This window comes from Sinocyclocheilus grahami, unplaced genomic scaffold, assembly GCF_001515645.1.
Source record: "Sinocyclocheilus grahami isolate Dianchi unplaced genomic scaffold, SAMN03320097.WGS_v1.1 scaffold539.1, whole genome shotgun sequence".
Classification (NCBI taxonomy): domain Eukaryota; kingdom Metazoa; phylum Chordata; class Actinopteri; order Cypriniformes; family Cyprinidae; genus Sinocyclocheilus; species Sinocyclocheilus grahami.
This window is the reverse complement of record NW_015505718.1, coordinates 346,564-371,529: the sequence shown is the minus strand read 5'-3', so window position 1 is coordinate 371,529 and position 24,966 is coordinate 346,564. Positions and strand designations below refer to the sequence as shown.

The following is a 24,966-nucleotide window of genomic DNA, read 5'->3' as shown; positions in this document are numbered from 1 at the left end:
TTTCTTTCTTTTTGCTGTATTGAAAACATACCGAACCATAACACCACTGTGTCGTATTGAACCGAACCGTGGATTTTTTTGAACCATTACACCCCTAACAGTTATGTATTTTAAAATTTTAAAATGCAATTTATTCTTGTAAATGCAAAGCTGAATTTTCAGCATCATTACTCGAGTCGTCAGTGTCACATGATCCTACAGAAATTATTCTAATATGCTGATTTGTGCTGCTCAGTATTTTTGTGGAAACTGTGATGTGTGTATATATATATATATATATATATATATATATATATATATATATATACATCACATATATTAGGACTCTGATGAATAGAAAGTTTAAAAGATGTTAAAAGATCAGCATTTATTTGACATAGAATTTTTTTTTTTATCACTGTAAAAGTTATTTTGATTAATTTAATGCATCCTTGCTAAAAAAGTAGGTGTGGGCAATTTAACCAAAATCTTATATCAGTATACGAGTAATTTTATTTCACGGTAGCAATATAAATCACAATATAGTTATTTTTGCTTTAAATAAGGTCTATATGATGTCAAAAGTTAGAAGTTACCATAGAAATTTCATAATTATTGTCACCAGTGTCAATATCACAAAAAAATACAAGTAATCAGTCAGCGATTAAATAAGAATAAACTAATAACAAGCAATAGGACAAAAAAAACTACAGCAAATAAAAAAAGAAATGCTACATGTATTGTAATCAAATGCATAAAAACACTGCACATTCTTCACATTGTAAATTAAATATATATTTTTTCTTATTAAAGTTACAAAAGTGATTTAGTCAAGAGCAGTGAGAGATTTTCTCTCTTTTGTTGTTTAATTAACATAAATGACAAACAGCAGGAATATTTGACTGCTGTCACTTTAAGAGCTTCCCGGATCCAATATACTGTTACACGTGTTTTCTTTCTCAGTTGTTTATTTTCACTTAAGACCGCAATGCTTAAAAATGTGTGCAAACGATATGTTTTCATGACAACATATAGCACAGCAACATCATGTGAGACAATAGTCCAAAATCTACCAGTTGACAAATTTCCACTGGTTAATCGTGTCTACCGTATATTGCCCGCTTCTAATTAAAAGTATTAATTTCTTTAAAAAAAATTATGACCCCAAACTTTTGAACGCAAGTGTATAACAAGACAAAACTTGAACAATATCCTAACAAGAGTAAGTGCTGTCAGAGAAGACAGGGGTGAGGAAGAGAAGGAGAATGGTGAATTGTGTGTTAGTTTGTTGTATACAGCGGGTACTACTCGGCCCGGCTGTCAATGGTTTGAGGAATGAGGCTTTATTCAGCAGGAAAGAGAGGCGGATTCAGACACTCTCAGTGGAGCTCGCCGATCTGCACAAGCACTATTTCTTCAACTGTGACATTAATATTTTATGGGTACGTTTGCTGTTCGATCTCTTGCCAGAGTCTGATCTGAATGCACAGCGTTGAAAACAGCTGATGCTTTCATTGTGTTCCCTGCGCGAAGACTTTGAGACTAAGCTGAGGAGCTTTGTGGACTCTGCTATACCCGATCATTTAGTACAAGGAGATGTTTATTTTTAACTGCCCAGAGAGCACTAGAGTTCAGGCTCTTTGGACAGTGTTTAACTCACGATGACCAGCACATGTGCGGGAGTTTGAAGCTGAAGCATTCAGGCTAATTTTGATCACATAACATCTGCAGGCATCCAGAACAGATTAGATATAGATTACTTTAGATTTGCTTATCTTCTAGAAGTCAACGGAGCATAACTACAGTATTTGCACTGTAATCGCCATTAGTCAAATGAAGCGCCTGTTGAACTTTTGTATGCTTTGCAGTTCAAACATCTGTGTAAAATGTAACTTCATTAACCATTCATAGAAGATGGGCATGTAATAATACCACATATTTATAATTACCAATAAATTGTTTTCTAAAAAGGTTGAATTTAAAATGCATTTTCAAAATTATCATTATTATTATATTTTCAAAAACTTCATCTAAATATTTAATATAAACAGACTGTGTGGTATTTGAAGTATTGGCGTGTTTACTCTGCCATCCAACCTTGCAGCCAGATGACCACAGATGAATTTTAACTTCCTCTTTCCTTTCTTTTGTGATGCAAATTAGTTCGTATATATATAATTAAAGTGATCAATATTCTGTTTTATGCTGTTCAGAGCTCGATACGCTTTCCCCGAGTTCCCGCCAGTCATCTATAAAATCAGCACCCTCAAACCAGTCGGCTTTGTTTACCAGACTTCAATCCGCGACTCTCCCTAAACACTGACAATCTGATCTGAGTCTAGTGAGTTTAAGACTGTGTTTGGGCCTAGAGGACAGAGATAGGTTTATTGGCTTTTAAAACATTTAGATATAGCTTAAATACTTATACAGAGTGTATTGTGTATAGATGTGTTTTGAAAGTTGGAAATTCAGAAGTTGTCGTTTTTATTAGATCAGCACCTAGTAATGGTTTATGGTTGATGGTCGATGGTTTCCCAGGGAGTTGCTATTTGGCCAAGGTGTTTTAGCTGGTTTGGTAATTCATTACTGGTCAACTTTTGGTTGGATTACTGGTTACAAATCGCGTTTGGTCTCATACTGTATCGCTTACCTTGTCAGTGTTGTGCGCTTTGCTTGGCCATTTGTTGTGATAAACAGCAAAGTGTGTTCAAGCGCCAGCAAAACAGTGTAAAGAAATACTCTTTGTGAGAAGCAGTCAATCAGCAGAAGTTTAAAGCAAATTGTAATTGTATTTATTTATTGTCTCAGTGTTTAGTGCAGTTGTCGTTGCTAGGAAACGCTTGTTTTGTTTACTGTGGAGACGTGCTGAAATCACGTTTGGTCTCATACTGTATCGTGTACCTTGTCAGTGTTGTGTGCTTTGCTTGGCCATTTGTTGTGATAAACAGGAAAGTGTGTCCAGCTGAATTAAATTTAAGTTTTGTTAAACTAATAAAAAAAAATAAAAAAAGCTTAGTTTACCGTGGAAGCAGTCGCGGTTGCGGTCGTGTGAACACTGAAGAGTGTAAAGATCACCGACTCTACCATGCGACTCCACCGAGCAGGGACACCGGCAAGGGACATAAGTATCGCTTTTTATTTCTCCTCTTCCCTATTACTTGTTTCACTTCTGTTTCAGTTTTTTATAACCATTTCTTACTATGTGTGAGTAAGTTGTTGTTATTTTAGCATGTGTGTTTGGCTCAGTGTTATTTTTTTTTAGGATTACTGCTAAACTAATGTAGTTTGATTTGTATTAGTTATGTATTTTAGTTTTAGTTACAGTTGTAGTAATGTTGTCATTTTATTAGTTTTTTATTATGTCTATATAGGCTTTTTATTTAGTTTTAGTTTTATTTATTTTGAGTTATTTCAGTACTTCAACATACAAAATGGAAATGAAATAATATATACAGGTGCATCTCAATAAATTAGAATGTCATGGAAAAGTTAATTTATTTCAGTAATTCAACTCAAATTGTGAAACTCGTGTATTAAATCAATTCAATGCACACAGATTGAAGTAGTTTAAGTCTTTGGTGGGTTACGACTAATCCTGGACCTGCGCGTTCTGAACCCGGCCCTTCACAGGCTCCCGTTCAGGATGTTAACGCAGAAACGTATCTTTCGATGCATTCGTCCGCACGATTGGTTTGCAGCGATCGACCTGAAGGACGCATACTTTCATGTTTCGATCCTTCCTCAACAGAGGCCGTTTCTCCGCTTCGCGTTCGAGGGGCGAGCATATCAGTACAAGGTCCTCCCCTTAGGGCTGTCCCTGTCGCCTCGTGCCTTCACATTCGCATTCTCAACTACCTCGACGACTGGCTCATACTGGCCCAGTCTCAAGCACAGTTGTGCGAGCACAGGAACGTGGTACTCAGCCAGTTGGGGCTTCAGGTCAACTGGGAAAAGAGCCAACTCTCCCCCGTGCAGAGGATCTCTTTTCTCGGTATGGAGTTGGACTCTGTCAATCTAACAGCGTGCCTCTCAGTAGAGCGCGCTTAGTCAATGCTGAACTACCTGGAGTCATATCAGCGCAGAAGGGCAGTTCCACTGAAACCGTTTCAGAGGCTCCTGGGGCATATGGCATATGGCATCCGCTGCCGCTGTCACACCGCTCGGATTGCTTCATATGAGACCACTTCAGCATTGGCTTCACGAACGAGTCCCGAGATGGGCATGGCAACGCGGCACTTACTGGGTCTCAGTCACCCCGTCCTGCCATTAGACCTTTAGCCCGTGGTCAGACCTTGCCTTTCTTCGGGCAGGAGTTCCCCTAGTGCAAGTGTCCAGGCATGTTGTTGTCTCAATAGATGCCTCTGCCATAGGCTGGGGTGCCATGTGCAAGGGGCATGCAGCATCGGGCACCTGGGCCGGTTGCATAAACGTTGCTAGGAAACGCTTGTTTTGTTTACTGTGGAGACGTGCTGAAATCACGTTTGGTCTCATACTGTATCGTGTACCTTGTCAGTGTTGTGTGCTTTGCTTGGCCATTTGTTGTGATAAACAGGAAAGTGTGTCCAGCTGAATTAAATTTAAGTTTTGTTAAACTAATAAAAAAAAATAAAAAAAGCTTAGTTTACCGTGGAAGCAGTCGCGGTTGCGGTCGTGTGAACACTGAAGAGTGTAAAGATCACCGACTCTACCATGCGACTCCACCGAGCAGGGACACCGGCAAGGGACATAAGTATCGCTTTTTATTTCTCCTCTTCCCTATTACTTGTTTCACTTCTGTTTCAGTTTTTTATAACCATTTCTTACTATGTGTGAGTAAGTTGTTGTTATTTTAGCATGTGTGTTTGGCTCAGTGTTATTTTTTTTTAGGATTACTGCTAAACTAATGTAGTTTGATTTGTATTAGTTATGTATTTTAGTTTTAGTTACAGTTGTAGTAATGTTGTCATTTTATTAGTTTTTTATTATGTCTATATAGGCTTTTTATTTAGTTTTAGTTTTATTTATTTTGAGTTATTTCAGTACTTCAACATACAAAATGGAAATGAAATAATATATACAGGTGCATCTCAATAAATTAGAATGTCATGGAAAAGTTAATTTATTTCAGTAATTCAACTCAAATTGTGAAACTCGTGTATTAAATCAATTCAATGCACACAGATTGAAGTAGTTTAAGTCTTTGGTGGGTTACGACTAATCCTGGACCTGCGCGTTCTGAACCCGGCCCTTCACAGGCTCCCGTTCAGGATGTTAACGCAGAAACGTATCTTTCGATGCATTCGTCCGCACGATTGGTTTGCAGCGATCGACCTGAAGGACGCATACTTTCATGTTTCGATCCTTCCTCAACAGAGGCCGTTTCTCCGCTTCGCGTTCGAGGGGCGAGCATATCAGTACAAGGTCCTCCCCTTAGGGCTGTCCCTGTCGCCTCGTGCCTTCACATTCGCATTCTCAACTACCTCGACGACTGGCTCATACTGGCCCAGTCTCAAGCACAGTTGTGCGAGCACAGGAACGTGGTACTCAGCCAGTTGGGGCTTCAGGTCAACTGGGAAAAGAGCCAACTCTCCCCCGTGCAGAGGATCTCTTTTCTCGGTATGGAGTTGGACTCTGTCAATCTAACAGCGTGCCTCTCAGTAGAGCGCGCTTAGTCAATGCTGAACTACCTGGAGTCATATCAGCGCAGAAGGGCAGTTCCACTGAAACCGTTTCAGAGGCTCCTGGGGCATATGGCATATGGCATCCGCTGCCGCTGTCACACCGCTCGGATTGCTTCATATGAGACCACTTCAGCATTGGCTTCACGAACGAGTCCCGAGATGGGCATGGCAACGCGGCACTTACTGGGTCTCAGTCACCCCGTCCTGCCATTAGACCTTTAGCCCGTGGTCAGACCTTGCCTTTCTTCGGGCAGGAGTTCCCCTAGTGCAAGTGTCCAGGCATGTTGTTGTCTCAATAGATGCCTCTGCCATAGGCTGGGGTGCCATGTGCAAGGGGCATGCAGCATCGGGCACCTGGGCCGGTTGCATAAACTTGTTTAGACTAGTCTTAAAAAGTTAGCCATCTATTTTCTTTCTTCAAGACTGGTCATAACTTTTTTAATTCCGTTATGAAAAGGTAGATTGGTCTTATTTGTATTGGAAAAGTAAGACTGATTACCCCTTGGCAACTGCTAGTTGGTCAAACTAGTTCTTAATATGGTGGCTAAGTTTATGCAACTGGCCCCTGGACAAGGCCTCGTCTGCAGTGGCATATCAATTGTCCGGACGGACAACACTGCGACCGTTGTGTACATTAACCACCATGGAGGTCTACGCTCCCGTCGCATGTCACAACTCGCCCGTCATCTCCTCCTTTGGAGTCGGAAGCATCTGAGGCCGCTTTGCGCCATTCACGTCCCGGGCGAGCTCAATCGTGCAGCTGACGAGCTCTCTCGTCAGCCTGCCCTTCCGGGAGAATGGCAACTCCACCCCGAGACAGTCCAGCTGATCTGGAGATGCTTCAGGGATGCTCAGGTAGACCTGTTTGCCTCTTCGGATACGTCCCACTGTTTTACTTCCTGTCCGAGGGTACCCTCGGCACAGATGCGCTGGCACACAGCTGGCCTTGGGGCCTACGCAAGTATGCGTTTCCCCAAGTGAGCCTTCTCGTACAGACATTGTGCAAGGTCAGGGAGGACGAGGAGCAGGTCCTCTTAGTAGCGCCATACTGGCCCAGTCGGACTTGGTTCCCAGAACTGATGCTCCTCGCGACAGCCCCTCCTTGGCATATTCCTCTGAGGAAGTATCTCCTTTCTCAGAGAGGGGGCACCCACGCCCAGACCTGTGGAATCTCCACGTGTGGTCTCTGGACGGGACGCAGAGGTTCTAGGTGATCTACCTCCAGCGGTAGTAAACACCATCACTTCAGCTAGAGTGCCCTCTACGAGGCATGCCTACGCGCTGAAGTGGAACCTGTTTGTCGATTGGTGTTTTTCCTGGCGGGAAGAGCCCCGTAGATGCCCGATCGCGGTCATGCATTCCTTTCTGCAAGAAGGGCTGGAGTGAAGGCTGTCTCCTCCACCCTTAAAGTGTATGTTGCCGCTATCACAGCACATCATGAAGCAGTAGATGGCAAGACTCTTGGAAAGCACGACTTGGTCATCAGGTTCCTTAGGGATGCGAGGAGGCTGAATCCTCCGCGCCCCCACCTGGTACTCTCTTGGGATCTCCTCTCAGTCCTGGCGGCCTTGAAGGACGAGCCCTTCCAATAGCAGACATCTGTAGAGCTGCCGGCTGGGTGACACCTAACATGTTTGCGAGATTCTATAATCTCCGTGTAGAGCCTGTGTCCTCTCGTGTACTAACCTCAGAGGGTCAGTAACACCGGACCTGCTTGGTGTCGATCACGCTTGCTGCGCCATTCCCCTCTACAGACCGGATATGTGCGCTTAAGTGTATCTCAGTTCAGTTCCCCTTTTGGTGAACCCTGTTGGAGTTCCTCCCGCACCCTCGGCGCTCAGACGGAACACCAGACGCCAGGTCCAGCACTCATGTGTGTGCCCAAGGTCAGCCCATGTGGCCAGTCCATGTGTGTAACTTCCACATGATACCTCCTTTATGTAGGATGTGGCTTCCGTAGCATTCCCCTACATGGGTACGCTTTCCCAGTGTTATCCAATATTCCACAGTACGGAACATAAGTGGCGGACACCTCTGCCTAAGCCCTGTCCTATCTTCCGCCCCAACTGGCGTGGGGGGACTTGCCGGCTTTCGCAGGGCACTGGAGGGGGTCTGCAATAGTGGCGTTCAGGGAACGAGGGTTACATACGTAACCGAGACATTATATTTCATTATCATATATTTTTACTATATATAGTATTTATATTTAATTTTAGCTTTATTTCAAATAACAAGAATGATTTATAATATTTACATTTTTAGTTAGCAACAACAACACTGGCTTGGGGTCAATCAGATTACAGAATAAAAACATATAGCAGAAAACATAATTAAGACAAGCTCAAGTTTGTACAGCAGTCATATAATGATATGATACAATTCATTGCATTAATTAACATTTTATATCCCTAAATGTAATAAGCTAACAGTAATTATTTTGGTTACTTAAGTTCATAATGAGTTCTAAAAGATTGAGAAACATTATAACTCAACCTGATACTTCAATGATAAGAATATATTTCAACCCATTTAAATGGCCTTGGAGACTCTCAGACCTCAAACAGAACACAAGGGCTGATAACTCTTATGGCAGGCCTATAATATTTTATTTACTCGATGGAATGACCCTTAAAGAGGTCATATGATGCGATTTAAATTTTTTCTTTCTTTTTGGAGTGTTACAAGCTCTTGGTGCATAAAGAAGATCTGTAAAGTTGCAAAGACTATAGTCTCAAATCCAAAGAGATATTCTTTATAAAAGTTAAAGGCGTCATATGATGCGATTAAAATTTTTCCTTTCTCTTTGGAGAGTTAAAAGCTCTTGGTGCATAAAGAAGATCTGTAAAGCTGCAAAGACTAAAGTCTCAAATCCAAAGAGATATTCTTTATAAAAGTTCAGAGTCAGCCATACCTACCTAAATGGCTCGTTCTAACACGACCCCACATACCTACGTCCCTAACTGGGAAGATTTGCATAATGCCGCGCAAATGTTCACGCAAAGGAAAAAGGCGTAACTTTTATTCTCGCTGTAGTATTGTTGTTGCCGCCGCTGCCATGTCGTGAAGGCGCTGTGAAAATGCTTCGTTGTGAAAGCGAAACTACTTTGTTTGGCCTTCCAAAAGAGGACGATATCCGCTTCGTCATGCCTAGAGCTGATCCGTGCTGGTCGCTGAGGAAATACATCAACTTCGCGCTGTGGATCGCCGGATCGGCTTTCACCGTGGACGAAGCGGAGTCCAGCCCGGGATCGTCACATGTGGTTGCCGCAAGCCTCCTTCGTCGAATCTGCCGGCCGCGCCGTTCTCAAGGTCGCTGGCCATTCCTCACTCTAGCCCGCCATGTGTGACGCTGTGTGACGCATTTTATGGAAGACTTGAACCTGCAGATTAGCATACAATGGGTCTGTGCTCAAAGGCTGTTCTATAAAGTGGGGCAGTTCCATCTTTGCAAGGACATTCTGGCGCTTCTGACTCACAGCCTGTAAGTACATTTTTTATATTTAAATAATTTGCCACTGATGATTGAAACACGAGTAGCGCTTGTTGTTTGTCGTTTCTCCGATCACAAATGCAGACATGGTTTTATGTTTACGCGGCACGATACGCAACACGTAAAAACACAGTGCAAGTCATTATAATCAGTAATTATGTCCCCACTGGATGCAACAAATGCCTCGTTTGTAATCGGTTTTATTGGTTTTGTCTGCCGGGACACGCCATCACAGTGTGTTAAGGGGCATAACATTTCCGTCACACGCTTGAGGTATTCAGCCAATCACAACGCACTGGATAGCTGGCCAATCAGCGTACACCTCGCTTTTCAGAACAATGAGCTTTGTAAAAATCGACGCGTTTCAGAAAGGCGGGGCATAGAGGAGCATCAATAATGTACATTATGTGGAAAATAATGTGTTTTTTAACCTTAAACCGCATAAAACACATTGCATTACACCAAATACACAACATAATGTTCTTTTTAGCAATGTCATATGACCCCTTTAATACAGATGCTGTCAGATCAAGGCATAAATGCCAAGTTGTGTATAGAGCTTGAGCTAAGATGTCAGATTTTTGGGAGATCTGATTCAACATGACACTGAGCATCGAGTGACGCGATTCAGCGGTTCCCAGATCATTGATTCTTGTAAGCTGCACTGTAGATCTCGGGTTTGATGGGAGACTGACACATGCTCATCTGGAGGTAGAAGACACAAAGGCAGGAGAGGCAGAACGAATAAAGCGAGTTAGCGCTCATGATGGAGGGCTGAGAACGAGAGCTTTGAAATCCCCCCCACACAAAATGATGTGCTCCAGAGGACACTCTCAATACGCTTCCTTGATCTTTTGGCTTATATAATATAATTAAAGACTTTAAGCAGGCTTTACAGAGACAGGCAGAGCTCGCGCAGTCAGGGGAGGAAAAAGGAAAATCCCTTAAGAAGGCCCATATGTGGCTGCAGACCCGTACTGCTTCCTCTGAGTCTCTCTCTCTGTGGAAATCGCTTCGTTCTGGTGCTTGTGCGCCCGCACGTAGGCATGTGATGATACATACGCATGCACGCTCTCACCCACGCTCACACACACTCCATAAGCTGGAAAACTGTGACAGCAGAGAGGAAATCAAAGCACAATTTTGTTTCGAAACTCACAATAATTTACTGTGTTTTTGACATCTAACATTTCAACTTCAGTTGTTATCTCACTGATATATGTGTGTTGTACACAATATTAAAGTGTTTTTATTTAAGAGATATATCTAATAATATATATTTGGCATGGTATCCCTTGTGCAACAGTAGTAAACGGCTGGGACTTTTGTGTGTAGTGATTGGAAAACTTGGCAGGCAAAGACGCAGATGTGATAATCAAGTCTTACGTAACGCTGACACACAGTAATGCAACCTCTGAGTCTCCATTTCCCTCAGCTTAACTTAGAGCTTACAGCACTATATTCCATCTCCACAGGCTGTCAGCCTCCGAGCGCTGCTGAATCAGTATCCGTAGCATTTTGAGAGTGTGGACTCACTCGTGATAACACAAGTCCTTCTCACACACACTAATTGACATGAAATTGACAAACTTCTATCATAAGCATGCATAAAACATACAATACACAAAACCATATACAAGAAGGTGGTAATCAGATATGGCCAGCTGCCATATCACCCTGTAGCCCAAGACTGGTTGCCCACTGAAGCTAAGCAGGGCTGAGCCTGGTCAGTACCTGGATGGGAGACCTCCTTGGAAAACTAGTTTGCTGCTGGAAGAGGTGTTAGTGAGGCCAGCAGGGGGTGCTCACCCTGTGGTCTGTGTGGGTCCTAACGCCCCAGTATAGTGACGGGGACACTATACTGTCAACAAGCACCGTCCTTCGGATGGGACGTTAAACCGAGGTCCTGACTCTCTGTGGTCATTAAAAATCCGAGGATGTCTTTCGAAAAGAGTAGAGGTGTGACCTCGGCATCCTGGCCAAATTTGCCCATTGGCCTCTGATCATCATGGCATCCTAACAATCCCCAATATCTGCTGATTGGCTTCATCACTCTGTCTCCTCTCCACCAATAAGCTGGTGTGTGGTGGGCGTTCTGGCGCACTATGGCTGCCGTCGCATCATCCAGGTGGATGCTGCACACTGGTGGTGGATGAGGAGATACCCCCTGACAATGTAAAGCGCTTTGAGTGCCTAGAAAAGCGCTATATAAATGCAACAAATTATTATTATTATTATTATTCATACACAATGACATGGGGATATGCATGATAGAAAAATGTGTCTATGAATTAATGTAAGAAGTCTTTTCCTATAGCTTACAGCACTATATTCCATCTCCACAGGCTGTCAGCCTCCGAGCGCTGCTGAATCAGTATCCGTAGCATTTTGAGAGTGTGGACTCACTCGTGATAACACAAGTCCTTCTCACACACACTAATTGACATGAAATTGACAAACGGAAGAGGCAAGCGTTCTCTAATTTGAACTGTGAATCACAGACGTCATTTACAGGCTTTTCTGCCATGGATGATTTGGTCCCCACAGCTTCATGAAATAGGTTGGGACTGGGATCTATGCAAAAAAAAATTTTTAAATTTTTGGACATAGGTTTTTATTTTATTAGTGGGGATTTACAATGAGATGCAGTGGTGCTTGAATTTGGTATTTTCAGTTTTTATTATGTTCACTTTGGCATTCATCAAAGTCAGCAGATAGGAAATACTTTTAAAAGCATCCCAAAATGTGTCACTGGTAAAACATCTGCATCAGTATAATGAAATCTTTGTCATTTATACTGTATGATGGTGGACATAGGCCTAATTGTATTTCATCGAAATTAATGGTTACTTTTAAATGGATGTTAATGGGGAAACATGCTTTTTATTTGTGGTGCTTCGGATTAAGTGATAAAATGTAGTTGCAAATATTTTACAAAATATGCATATCTCTGTGCCAATAAAATGTGCGAAACGTCATGCTTTGCTATCAAATTATATGTAATATCTAAATTAATTGAACTTATGGTTTTCCTTGCATTTCTGAGGCACTCGAATTCCTGAACATGTTGAATGATGGGATACGCATAGCCTCAGACACCCTTACTTATTTTCTGTGGCCACGAAAATATCCTTTCTTAGAGTTGATATGAATTTATACTGAATGTTTGCTGGACGAACAGATTAGTTGATTGTAATATTAATTCTGCTATAGTTACTACTGGCAGCTGAGGTAAATAATTATAATTAATTATAATTGTTATTATTTATATACATTTCCCCTAATTTGCTACATCATCTACTGCTGATTTATGTAGTAATGATTTAAATAAATAAATAAAATGACCTTCAATTAAATACAATACATAAAATAAATTAACAAACACTCTACTACAGACGAGATCTCTAGATCAATGCATGACTATTTATTAAAAAATATATATACATATTTATGCATTACCTAATTAATTTTTTATGAGCTAATCCAAGTTATGTCACAGCACATGCTTTCTCCACTCAACACTCTTCGAAACTTGTTTACACACCACAAAGTGATGGTCACACCTCGAACGAAACAGCTTTTAAGTTAAAAGGTTAACATATGTTTCCATTTTTTACTTTAGGCTTAAATAATTCAGCTGTAGTCCTTCGTAAACTTTTAAATGCCTTGAGAGGCCAGACAGTGGGCACCCTCACTGAACCCCGTGTGGCTGAAGCGAGCACAAGCTACTGTAGCTCGCGCCTGACACGGCTGTGTAGATTAATGTTCAGTGCAGTGAGAAAGGAAGAGGCTGGCTTTGTCCCAGTTCATGCCAGAGGGAACTGGAGTTTATTTTAGTCACTGTAGTTATGCAGAAATAGGAAAGAGGCCTGTGACATGCGAGCAAGCTAAAAGCAATGTTCACATGCTAGCTGCAGCACTGCCGGCACAAATTTGCATTGCGTACATGTAAGTACACCTCCATGTTATTGCAAGTCTGTATGATTTTCTTTCTTCTATGGAACACAAAAGAAGATATTTTGAAGAATATTTGTCCTTAAAACAAAAAAGGGTCCAAAACAAAACAAATTGTACAGGAGAACATTTTGTGTTCCAGCCAAACAGGGTCAATTAATGTTGAGTGGACTTTCCCGTTTATGGTGCCATCAGTTTCACTTCAACATTGCAATCTACACAGCAACTGTTTCAATGTATCAGATAATTAATAAACTTACTGATATAACAATGGTTTATAAGGTAATTATTTTCTTTCATAGTTACTTCGTCTCATTAAATGTAGTAACTGTTTCAGACGTTCCACAGTAACTGTGCTTCATTAGTCTTGAACTTAACTTAACTTTTTATAAGCTTTCCTGGTATGAGGATTTCCATCAAGAGGTCTCTTCAGTTACGCCACATCCACTGCGATTGTGACCCTAAGTGCTCTTGGTGACAACCCACAACAACTACAGCAAATACTACTCTCTGTGTTGTTGTAGCATCTGTGTTAAAAATGAATAAAATATGAAACACTCTTAGTACATTTATCTGAAGCCTTTCCTTTTAAATTAGGAACTACTGAAATGGATTAGATGGGTTTGGTCTTCTTAGCGCTTCCCATCAAAAGCAGGCTTTCCACGTGAGGCCTGAGGGTCCATCACTCACAGCCCACATGTATCAGCTAAGCTCATGACTTACGTTATCAATTTAGTCACAGTGTGATTATTTAAATTATATTTGATGACGGCTCCATATTGGCAAGAACACAAAGGTCGACTACTACTATTATTCTTTAGCCAAGTATCAGCAAAGGCCTGGAACGACCGTTAGCGTTCCTCTCATCTCCCTCATGCTGCAAGTCAATTTATATGGTGAGAAATTTTTAAGGAAATAAAAGCGGGGCAAAAGAAATTAGGAGTGTCGTGGGAGGCGACTAGGATCTGTGAGCATGATTTATGGCATTTTGCTCTTTAAGTTAAGGATGGCAGAGGCCGTTCCGTTTGCAAACAATTCAATCACAGAGCCCTTCAGTCCGGACCCTTTGCAGAAGTAATTACCAACCCACCCTGAAGCACACATCCATCTTAAGGCTTTAAAAAGCCACTCATTCGTCATTTATGGAAATCAGCGGCTGCTTCCTTCTCAGTCATATGGTCGGCATCTAAAAATACCTCAGGGGTCATTTGCCATGCTTATTGCAATCAATAAGGATCCATTCCAACAAGGACACATTTTTCGCTTCATTTTTTGGTGCTACGGAGAGATATGTTGAGGTAATAAAGGCACATATGAGGGCGCATATAATTTTTAAACATGTACTTGTATCGGTTTCAAAGTGCTTGCCTGTTCAGTATCATTCACAGCCTGGTTACTGGCTGACAGAAGCCACAAATCAGTTCTTATATTATTTTATTAACTCAGCAAATAGTGGTAACACGCTTAATATGGCATTGCTTAGTGTTGACAATGTTATGGCAATTACGTTATGCAGAAACAGTATTTGCTCATTACCATGAAAAAACTGAAATTGAAAAAAATATATATAATATTATGATTAGAAATGTCCAAACATTCAAAATGTTGGGGTCGGTAAGATTTTTTACAATGTATTTGAACACCTTTTATGCGCACCAAAGCTGCATTTATTTAAATAGAAAATGATTTATTCAAATAGAATATATTTTAAATTCTAATATATTCCTGTGGTGACAAAGCTGAATTGTCAGCAGTCATTAGCAGACATTCAGTCTTCAATGTCACATGATCCTTCAGAAATCATTCTAATATGCTGATTTGGTGCTCAAGAAACATTTCTTATTATTGTCAATGTTGAAAACAGTTGAGCTGCTTAATATTTTTGTGGAAACTGTGATGCATTTTTTTGGTCGGGATTCTTTTATGAATATACGTTCAAAAGAACAGCATTTATTTATTTTGTAACATTATAAATGTCTGAACGGTCACTTCTGATCAATGTAATGCGTCCTTGCTGAATAAAAGTATTAATTTACTTACCAAAAAAATTTACTGACTGACCCCAAACGGTAGTGTAATGTAAACAATTTCTTTCACCAGTGATAACATCCGCAGAACAAACCACTAATGTCTGATCACATCTCATTGTAGCACACACTAATGGAATGAAAACTCTAAGACAATTGGATATCCATCCTCTGCAATAAATACCACCTGCCACAAGGGACCAATTCAGCCATGGCAAAAACTCCCCAACGTCCACACCATAAATGACACCTATGCCTCAGCTTAACTCAGAGGTTATCCTTAGAACTAACCTCAGCCTGTCCCAATCCCCTTGTGCAAGAAACAAATGCCCTAGTCTTGTTCTGCTTTCGGACAGTGTGTATTGGGCTCCCTGCAGGAGTGTGTGATCTCTTGGGAATTTGTTTCTAAACACCATTCTCTGTCCAGAGTCCCCAGGGAAGAGACTGCTAAGCCCAGCTGTGTGGAAAGAGCTGTGTTTAGCATACAGCACTGCATCACATCTCACAATAATGAGCAACACCTACTTTCAACTGATTCTTAAAGGGGTCATATGATGCAATTAAAATTTTTTTGTTCTCTTTGGAGTGTTACAAGCTCTTGGTGCATAAAGAAGATCTATAAAGTTGCAAAGACTAAAGTCTCAAATCCAAAGAGATATTCTTTATAAAAGTTAAGAGTCAGCCACTATGTGGGAAGATTTGCATAACACTGACCAAATGGTCGTCACATGTGGTTGCCGCAGGCATCACAGTAATGTTAAGGTGCGTAACATTTGCATCACACGCTTGAGGTATTCGGCCAATCACAGCACCCCTCGCTTTTCAGACCGATGAGCTTTGTAAAAATCTACGTGTTTCAGAAAGGTGGGGCATAGAGGAGAAACAATAATGTACAGTATGTGGAAAATAATGTGTTTTTTTAACCTTAAACCGCATAAACACATTTCATTACACCAAATACACAAAATAATATTTTTTTTTAGCAGCGTCATATGACCCCTTTAAAATGTTATACTTTAAACATACTAAACTGAGCCTTCTATGCATTGAACTTGCATCTGATATGCACAATTAAGAAAAAAACTAAGAAATGAATTATAGGATGTGATTAAGTAATAAAATGATTCATATATTGATTTAGCTGCGAAAAACCCCCTCAAATGAAACCATTTCAAAGGCATCATTGTGGAAGATGAGTAAAGCAGTTAATAGACAGACTTTCAAAAAAAAGTAGTAGTAGTAGTAGCAGTAGCATATGGATCAAGAAGAACATATTTCAAATGCATTCTTGAATTTTTTTATTAATATTAATATTATGCATTAAAATAAAATATAACCTTAAACCTTTCAATTACCAGACCGGATTATTAACTAGACTACATCAACAAAGAAAATCACTCACTGCTTTTGACCCTGAATCATTTCAAATTTATTAAAACACTATTCAGTGTTTTAGTTATATACTAGATTTTTCGATTTCTGTAGTATGTCTTACTACATGTTAAGTTTATTTAATTTATATTTTAATAAGTAAATTAAACAAAAATAGCTATATAGAAAATTTTTCATACAGTGAAATAAAAAGACTTTGGTCATATCGCCCACCCCAGCTCTGATGTTCTTGAATAATCCACATGTCCTTATATCATACTGACACATTAAAATTGGGACTCCCTAAGAAGTTGAGAGTAACTAGAGTAATCCCATACGTAGGAGGTCGGTCTGTGGAAGCCATATTTATCTATTCAGCAAAAGGGCCTGTAAAAGGGGAATTGCCATTTGAATTCCCAAACGGCTGCTACTCTCCTCCCTGTTAAACATCAAAAACCCAGTGGCTGGTGTGTCTTTTAATACGTGTTGGTGTTCTAGAAGCTGTCAGAATCTATGTGGCGCTGCAGCTCTGATCAGAAACTCAGGGGTGGTTTGGTCTCCAGCAGAGATGAATATTTGATATTTCTCGTGATTAAAGGCCTAACAATTTAAATTATACAGTAGACAAGTTCCCCCAGAGCATGCCCAAGAACCATGGCATGTTGCATGAATTATTTACCTGTCATTTAACTCCAAAATGCCATATCTACTTACAGGGTAGCTGACCTTTGACCTCCCTGTGCTTAAGCAAAATTTAGAGCAGCCTGGTCAGGTAGAAGCACTTATGCATTGAAATAGAACAAAAAGATGTATGCAGCCTGCTTGACCAGCATATGTTGCTGGTCCTAAACATTGTATGCTGGTGTCCCCATGAGGGTTTAGAACTAGCTCAACCAGCAAGATAACTTTGGTCAACTAGCTTAAAAACAGCAAAGCTATGCTGATCCCCCAGCTGGATAAGTACAAAATTAACACAAACCAGCTCAAACCTTAAATGTTGTTCTTTTCAGCAGAGAGAATTTACATTTGCAAGGGACTAACAGCTGAAATGACTAATGCCTGGGAATGAAAAAGCTTAAAGGTGTCATATGATACAAATTTTCCATTTCTCTTTGGAGTGTTACAAGCTGTTCGTGCATAGATAAGATCCTTAAAGTTGCAAAGACTAAAGTCTCAAACCCAAAGAGATATTCTTTATAAAAGTTAAGACTGGTCCACGCCCTCCTAAAACGCCTCGTTTAAACATGCCCCCACATGTCTACGTCATTGTGTGGGAAGATTTGCATAACACCGCCCAAATGTTCACACAAAGAAAGGCGGCGTAACTTTTATTCTCGCTGTAGTATTGTTGTTGCCGCCGCCATGTCGTGGAGATGCTGTATGTTTCGTTGTGAAAGCGAAACTACTTTGTTTGGCCTTCCAAAAGAGAACAATATCATCGTTCTCTTTTGGAAGGCCTAGAGCTGCCTAGAGCTGATCCGTGCTACTTAAATCAGTTGTTAAATTGTATACACTTTAATCCGTAATTATGTCCCCACTGGATGCAACAAATGCCTTGTTTGTAATGGGTTTTATTGGTGTTGTCTCATCGTGCCGGGACACTGCATCACAGTATGGTAAGGGGCGTAACATTTCCATCACACGCTTGAGGTATTCAGCCAATCACAATGCACTGGATAGCTGGCCGATCAGCGCACACCTCGCTTTTCAGACCGATTAGCTTTGTAAAAATCGATGCATTTCAGAAAGGCGGGGCATAGAGGAGAAACAATAATGTACAGTATGTGGAAAATAATGTTTTTTTTTTTTATTTAAACCGCATAAACACATTGCATTACACCAAATACACAACATAATGTTATTTTTAGCAACGTCATATGACCCCTTTAATAGATGCCATTTGGTGTCAAGACATTTTAAGGCAAATGCACAAGATGAAAAAGCAATGTTGTCATTTGTAAGCACTTGAAATGATCTCCAGCTCATTTATGCACAAACACACATTGTTCCACTTACAGGCTATTTCGGTTTCCTTTCCATTTAAAGCAGTGCCATAGAGAATAAAGTCAGTGCCCTTACCCCTGATGGTAGGCTGTGGTTCCTGCATCAGGTGTTTGAACAGGAGCAGGTCTGATAGGTGTTTTGTGAAGTGTTTCCATGGCTGCATTGGGCCTCAGAGCACTGCAGATTTTTGGAATCCTGATTTAGAAACACAAGGTCAGAGTCCTCCGGCTTACCAATCTAAATTGGGGAGCGTGTTTGAGTTCGAAAGCCTGCTGAAACTAGAATCGTGAAAGTACTAACATACCTAGAGGGGCATATCCAGAAGGCAAAGAAATGTTTTGAACCTTTGAGCTCAGTAGCAGTAATGACTAAAGTGAAAGGCTTGGCAATCAAGTGAGAATCATTGTTTTTCAGAACACCTCTGGAGATTTGTCTTCCTCTCTGGGCATCGTGTTCTTGCGCATGCACGTTGTTACTTGCGCAATGTTTTCTTTCAGCGCTTGAACGAAACCCCAATTTGCAAGCTTGTAGTCAAAGTAGAATGGCATAGAATAAAAGAGTGTGTTGCACAACATTCGTATAAAACGTCTTTCTATTTATCTGTCCTCGCGTAACGCACGCAAAAATAAATAAATGCAAACACATGGAGTCCATATAAACAAACCAAGTGGCGTAGTCTCATTCACGACCAAATGATTCGCATGAATGATTCCTCTTAGCGAATCAAAACATTCCGAAAACAAAGACGTTTTTTTTCAGGGAATCAGAAAACATATAGCCTACCCCGAATATCTTGATCTGGTATTCATTTAGTGAATCAAAAAAATTCCGCCCAAGTTTATGAATCGGATCTCTTTTTAATTTTTAATATTTTCAGGTTTCGTCCTCCATGCGAAAATACTAACAAGGTACTGGTTTAAAACTTAGTCTTGAAGATTCCTTCACTGAATTAATATTGTTCATGTTTAATACTACATAAAGTCCCAAAAGGTTTAGTTATGTAAATAATAAAATAAAATAAAAAACACTTTAAAAAATGCCAGCAATGATGCACATTACCCAAAACCCTCCAAAGAGTTATATAAATTTTAGAAAATATACTTCTATTTTTGTTGTTTCATTGATATTTGATAAGACATTTCCCTGGCTGTAACTGAAATTAGGCCACTCTATCATAATACTTCAGGTATAAAGGAAAAGATCCTTGTAGATTACATTATTTATTTTGAACAAAAATCTATATAACTAGGTTAATTCAATTCATTAGTTGATGTAACTCCCTATGCTTATGAAAAATAAAAACAAAAATCTGTGGCTGTATAATATGAAAACATTAAAAATGTGTGTTCCTTCTTTTCTTTTCTTTTCTTTTCTTTCACATTTGAAGAACAAATTATAGATGGATTGCGTTTGTAACATATATTAGAAACACTACAATATTAGAAATATTAAATACTACACATTTTTGTGTATTAGTACCAGAGCACATGGCAACCTGATGGACATTTTTATTGATTGCCACGGATGTTTGAGACTTTTTTTTTTATTTCTCTGAGAAAATTACCAGGGGAAAAAAATGACCAAAATGAAACAAGAACTGAAATGAAAAACAGATAAAAACTGAATGAAGTACCATGATTAATAAGGTTTTGTTCAGTTATAATTCCTCTATCTTTCCTCTACACAGTTATTGAAATATACAGTAATTCATTCGCTATGTTCAATTAATATGCCACACGTAGCAGTTTCATAATAAATGATGTTCCAGTGCGAAACAGGTTGAGTGAGCTCTACGTTTTGGCCTAAAGCAGGCCAGCACATCTCTGCTGATGATGCATGTTCGATGTTTTCTACTAATTTGTAACAAATGCGTTCCGTGTTTTGACTTAAACTCGCTCTCCTAAAGGGGTTCTGTCAGTAAACAGATTCATAAATTACCAGCATTATTAATACGATCGTTTCTCTCTATTCCAAATGCGCATCCAAATCTTACAGAAGTCCATGATGTGAACTGTCAGCAGTTTTGGTAGGCCAGAGTTTGCCAGCAAATGTGGCATATTCAGACTGATTTCCAAGAGCTTATATGGCTAATGTATAATTGTGAACCTAATCATATTCATAGGTGAACCGCTCCATTCAATCGCACCAGAAGTTTAACCTAAGTAAAAGGACACTTGGACACTTTAAATAACGCGTGAACTGAAAAGTTCTGCCTACGTCTGTGGTGTGTAGATATAGGCCTACAGTATGTCTGTCTGAATGTGTAATACTCTTCCTTTAAGTCCAGTTTAGGAATGACGGATGGCTTTATGGCTGTGTTAATTACCCAGCTGGTTAGAGTAATTAATGAGTCTGTGTATATCCTGTGTCTGCAGTTGGCCACCCCAGAATGCTGAACAAGATTAGCTTAAGTATATATTCATTGGTGTAGATAAGAAATCTGGCTGGAATCTATAGCATTCATTTCTAAGAACAACAGCAAATTCACATACAGGCTTTAAATTGACCTTGGACCAGGCAGATATTCTCAACCTTGGGGTTTAATAGTAAATAAAGATTCTCAACCTTGACATATATCCACACCCCTGCACCCCTGGAGGATTTTTGGTTTGTCACAAAAGGTTAATATTCAAAAGTGTCAGGGAGCACCCTAAAACTGCTGGTTTGCTAACACTTATTTGTGCAAAGCAGGATTCTCTGCTTGTTTTTGCATCAAGCTCAAATACTGATTCACATTGGATATAACAGTGGAGATGAAATGCAGTTTAAACTCTAATGTCAGACTTTGACAAGACGCATCTTGATACACAAGTCCAACACTATCGTTAGACACTATCATTAGAAAGGATGAGAGCTAATAAAGAGATGCCCAAAATGATTTGTTAAAGGGTTAGTTCACCCAAAAATGAAAATTCTGTCATTAATTATTCACCCTCATGTCTTTCATAAATGATGTTCCAGTGCGAAACAGGTTGAGTGAGCTCTACGTTTTGGCCTAAAGCAGGCCAGCACATCTCTGCTGATGATGCATGTTCGATGTTTTCTACTAATTTGTAACAAATGCGTTCCGTGTTTTGACTTAAACTCGCTCTCCTAAAGGGGTTCTGTCAGTAAACAGATTCATAAATTACCAGCATTATTAATACGATCGTTTCTCTCTATTCCAAATGCGCATCCAAATCTTACAGAAGTCCATGATGTGAACTGTCAGCAGTTTTGGTAGGCCAGAGTTTGCCAGCAAATGTGGCATATTCAGACTGATTTCCAAGAGCTTATATGGCTAATGTATAATTGTGAACCTAATCATATTCATAGGTGAACCGCTCCATTCAATCGCACCAGAAGTTTAACCTAAGTAAAAGGACACTTGGACACTTTAAATAACGCGTGAACTGAAAAGTTCTGCCTACGTCTGTGGTGTGTAGATATAGGCCTACAGTATGTCTGTCTGAATGTGTAATACTCTTCCTTTAAGTCCAGTTTAGGAATGACGGATGGCTTTATGGCTGTGTTAATTACCCAGCTGGTTAGAGTAATTAATGAGTCTGTGTATATCCTGTGTCTGCAGTTGGCCACCCCAGAATGCTGAACAAGATTAGCTTAAGTATATATTCATTGGTGTAGATAAGAAATCTGGCTGGAATCTATAGCATTCATTTCTAAGAACAACAGCAAATTCACATACAGGCTTTAAATTGACCTTGGACCAGGCAGATATTCTCAACCTTGGGGTTTAATAGTAAATAAAGATTCTCAACCTTGACATATATCCACACCCCTGCACCCCTGGAGGATTTTTGGTTTGTCACAAAAGGTTAATATTCAAAAGTGTCAGGGAGCACCCTAAAACTGCTGGTTTGCTAACACTTATTTGTGCAAAGCAGGATTCTCTGCTTGTTTTTGCATCAAGCTCAAATACTGATTCACATTGGATATAACAGTGGAGATGAAATGCAGTTTAAACTCTAATGTCAGACTTTGACAAGACGCATCTTGATACACAAGTCCAACACTATCATTAGACACTATCATTAGAAAGGATGAGAGCTAATAAAGAGATGCCCAAAATGATTTGTTAAAGGGTTAGTTCACCCAAAAATGAAAATTCTGTCATTAATTATTCACCCTCATGTCTTTCCAAACCCGTAAGACCTTCGTTCATCTTCAGAACATAAATTAAGATATTTTTGATGAAATCCGAGAGCTCTCTGATCCTGCATAGACAGCAACGCAACTACCCCGTTCAAGGCCCAGAAAGATAGTAACGACATCGTTAAAATAGTCCATGTGACATCAGTGGTTCAACCGTAATTTTATGAAGCTATGAAAATACTTTTTGTGCACAAAGAAAACAAAAAGAACAACTTCATTCAACAATTTCTTCTCTTCCGTGTCAGTCTTCGACACACATTCACAAGAGTTCCAAGTTGCATGCGTGTGGCACTGCTGGCGCAGAAGCCGGTGTTCTGACGCACGCTGTACATAAAACATCCCTAATCATGTCTGAAGATTTCGACAGAGAGGATGACTTGAAATGTTTTGCCAAGCCTTACTTATTTGAACCAGAATATACAGACAATGAACTAAGAGAGAATGATGTTCTACGTCAGAACACCGGCTCCTGCGACAGCAGCACCGCACACATGCGTCTTGGTACTCTTGTAAACACGTGTCAAAGACTGACACGGAAGAGAAGAAATTGTTGAATAAAGTTGTTCTTTTTGTTTTCTTTGCAAACAAAAAGTATTCTTGTAGCTTCATAATATTACTGTTGAACCACTGACTACTTACTATTTTAACGATGTCCTTAACTATACCTTTCTGGGGATTATGATAGCTATACTGTATAAACGGATAGATATATACTGTACGGTTAGTCACTTTGAATAAAAGCGTCTTCCACATGCATAAACAGCTCTGCCCGATAGAGTTAAGGCTGTAAAAGTGCACCGTCCTGTGATGTTATCAGTCTACTCATACATAAAACATCTGTAAAGAGTGATGATCCATTTATGTGAGTGACATGAAATTATGAAACACCTAACAGGGGACAGAAGGAGCGAAAAGATGTAGAGAAGGGGAGGAGGAAAAGACTGTAAAGTGCTGCTGTCTGAATGTTTAAGGGCAGAAGGGTGCCATTGGTTAAAGTCTGACACTTCAAAGCATGCAGCAAGAGCTGCGTTTGATGTAACGCAAGCCTAAAAGCAAACAACTGTCTGTCTGCTTCTGTGCTACATGCATCTCACATGACCCTGTGGACATTTCATCTAACGCGCACACACATTCGCACACAATCGCCAGTTTCCCATGTGTTTACTTTACCGTTATCACTCCAGTGCTTTTTATGGTGGTGTCACATTTCCTGTCCCTTTTGGCAATTCAGTTTTGCTTTAACAAGTTAGAACCTGACAAGCTTATAATTTGTGACATTACATCTGTAGGTGATTTAATGAAATTCTTCAATTGGAAAAAAAAGCAACAATTTTCCATTTTTGAAATGCCATTTCCATGGAAACCCTGCAGACAGACAGACACCAGAATGGCTCACTTTTCTTCATATAAACAAACAAAGGGTAATGACCACAGAAGAGGGGCAACAGTAAATCTACGTGCAATAAAAGCGTGTCTTCCAGCCACAGTTTACATTTCGCAGCATAATATTTCTAAACACGTGTCAAAGACTGACACGGAAGAGAAGAAATTGTTGAATAAAGTTGTTCTTTTTGTTTTCTTTGCAAACAAAAAGTATTCTTGTAGCTTCATAATATTACTGTTGAACCACTGACTACTTACTATTTTAACGATGTCCTTAACTATACCTTTCTGGGGCTTGAACGTGTCAGTTGCACTGCTGTCTATGGAGGGTCAGAAAGCTCTCGGATTTCATCAAAAACATCTTAATTTGTGTTCCTAATATTAACAAAGGTCTTATGGGTTTGGAATGACATGAGGGTGAGCAATTAATAGCAGAATTTTCATTTTTGGGTGAACTATCACTTTGAATTTCTTGGTTTGCACAGTCAGAAAAACATTGACTAAATAGCTAAATAAAATGATTCAAAAAAGGTTGAGGATCCCTGCATAAAGAACAATTCAGTAAAACATCCTGCAAAATAAAACGATTTCATGTACTGTATATGAGACTTAGAAAGAGTTATTCTGGTCTATTCTCATTGCTGCTGATGTCAGTAGAAATGATTCACGTTCTTCTAAAGAAAATGATAGTAGCTGGGAAAACTGCAGTCATTTCACCACATTAAGTCTGTGCATTATTCAATTATACTGGCTATATAGTGTTTAACAATACAGCTTGTCTAAATAATTTCCAGTGGCTAGGAATTATGTTTCAAGTGCAAATAAAGATACCTCACAAATAACCAAAATTCAAAAGGGGAGACCCATCCTCTTCTGGCTGGCCTGGTGGAATAAATAGCCTATTGAAAGGATAGAGTGCCATTGTAGTTACAAAAAGAGGGCACTT

The 24,966-nt window shown here is 39.8% G+C and overlaps 1 long non-coding RNA gene across 1 annotated transcript in view; it reads right to left on the bottom strand.

Moving 5' to 3' along the window:
- Positions 1–19,161, bottom strand: part of LOC107555590 (uncharacterized) — a 33,428-nt gene extending 14,267 nt beyond the window's left edge. Inside the window, exons 1-2 of the long non-coding RNA XR_001605179.1 lie at positions 18,790–19,161; positions 18,561–18,680 (exon numbers count right to left, since the gene is read on the bottom strand). This is a non-coding gene — a long non-coding RNA (uncharacterized lncRNA). The remainder of the gene's footprint in view (positions 1–18,560; positions 18,681–18,789) is intronic.
- Between the last annotated feature and the right edge of the window lie 5,805 nt (positions 19,162–24,966).